At 69.3% G+C, this 1,800-nt stretch overlaps 1 long non-coding RNA gene across 2 annotated transcripts in view; it reads right to left on the bottom strand.

The window, feature by feature from the left end:
- LOC121043057 (uncharacterized) overlaps window positions 1–1,703 on the bottom strand; it is a 10,052-nt gene extending 8,349 nt beyond the window's left edge. For both annotated transcript variants that reach the window (XR_005796675.1, XR_005796674.1), the window contains exon 1: window positions 1,580–1,703. This is a non-coding gene — a long non-coding RNA (uncharacterized LOC121043057). The remainder of the gene's footprint in view (window positions 1–1,579) is intronic.
- Window positions 1,704–1,800: the final 97 nt, after the last annotated feature.

Here is a 1,800-nt window from a genome sequence, read left to right as displayed (position 1 = left end):
GAAAGCAGGGGGAAGGGGCTGGGGGGGCAGGAGTGGGGATTCCAGAGAGTGTGTGAGTCAGATGAGGGGACAGGTGGGGGTATGAGTGTGTCTGGGGGGGGCGAGTGGGGGGTATGAGTGTGCCTGGGGTGGGTGGGGGTATGAGTGTGCCTGGGGTGGGTGGGGGTATGAGTGTGTCTGGGGGATGGGTGGATAGTGGGTATGGGTGTGTGTGAGGGGTGGGCGGGCGGGGGCATGTGCCAGCGTGCGCCCTGTGTCTGAGGGAGGGTGGGAAGCTGGCCGCAAGGGGCTGCGGTCTCTCGACTCACTGGCCGTGTGTCTGCGGGCCTCTGGCCCTGAGCAACGTGTGCTACCTGTGCCCGCAGAACATCGCAGGGCCTGGGACCCAGAACCATCCATCCTGGGGTAACCCAGAAAGGGTGTCCCTCCCCCACCACTGTTGCCAGGGAGGCAGAAGGGGCCTCCCTCCCGAGGGAATCTCAGCTTCCGGAGCCCCATTCCTTATATGGTGTTTACTTCTCTCTGCCTCTCCTGACTGCTAGGCTGCCGGCACCCCTTCGGCACCCTTCTCCTCCACCCCCGCCTCCTCCTTCCTTCCCTCCCCTCCTCCTCCTCCTTCCTCCCCCCTCCCCCTCCCCCTCCTCCTTCCTTCTCTTCCTTCCTTCCCCCTCCTCCCTCTCCCTCCTCCTTCTCCCTTCCCCCTCCCCCTCTTCCTTCTCCCTTCCCTCCTCCCCTCCTCCCTTCCCTCCTCCTTCTCCCCTCTTCCCTCCTTTCCTTCCCCTGCTTCCTTCCCTCTCCCCCCCTCCTTCTGCTCCCTTCCCTCCTCCCCCTAACCCCTTCCGTCCTCTCAGAAGTCTTGGAGCTTCTGACCAGGTTCCCTCTGTGTCTTGGGGGCTTCAGGGAGCAGTACCCCTTCATCTCCTCCACTGCCCTCACAACCCCCCTCCCCCCTCCCGCCTCCCCGCAGGGATTGGCGTCCAGACTTCCCCCGGAGGCACCACAGGGACAAGTCTTGGGCCTCCCCAAAGGCGTGGGAGTGGGGGCAGCGGTTGGTCCAGTCCAGCCATTGCCACGCTGGTGTCACACATCCACACCACTGTCGGGGGCCCGGGCCGCGCCCAGGCCTGGGTGCACGACCCTCCCACGTGGAATGCAGGACCAGCCCAGGCCCAGGCCCCCCCCCCCCCCCCCCCCTGCCCCGGACTCGACAGCACCCCAGGGAACGGATAGGCAGGAGCTGGAGGCCACACCAGGGAACTCACCCCTGGCGCCTGGGAGCGCGTCCAGGAAAGCTAGGAGCCTTGGGCTCCAGGAAAGGAGGGGGTCTGGGTGTCTGTCGGGGTCGCTGCCGGGACTCCTCCGCGGCTCAACACCCCGCGACCCCGCGCAGGGCCGAGGCAGGGGTGGGGGCGCTGAGGCCCCGGGAGAGCGGAGTCAAGCACCACCCCGCCCCCCTAGGAAGGACCGACACCAGAGAGGGGGCAGCGGATCCTGAATCCCTGGGGGAGGGGCTTCCTCCTAACCTTTGGGCGCGTGGGGGCAGCAACCGACCCGCCCCGAGCCCCCTGGGGGCACACACCTGCGCTTCCCCGCCGGTCGCGGGCAGGGGCGTGTCGCCGGGTCCGGCCACCTTCCCTCGCCCCGCGGGCTGAATGAGCCGGGGAGGGGGCGCAGGGAGCCAGCCGGCGGATTAGTCACCCCGGCCGATGGCGCGTGCAGGGGGTGGGTGCTCCCTCGGCGCCGGGAGCGCGGGCGGGCGTGGGGGGCGGGGCGCGCGGGGCGGGGCGGCTCGCCGGGGCC

This window comes from Herpailurus yagouaroundi, unplaced genomic scaffold (genome assembly GCF_014898765.1).
Source record: "Herpailurus yagouaroundi ecotype Mexico unplaced genomic scaffold, PumYag 186, whole genome shotgun sequence".
Classification (NCBI taxonomy): domain Eukaryota; kingdom Metazoa; phylum Chordata; class Mammalia; order Carnivora; family Felidae; genus Herpailurus; species Herpailurus yagouaroundi.
This window is presented reverse-complemented; position numbering and strand designations above follow the sequence as displayed.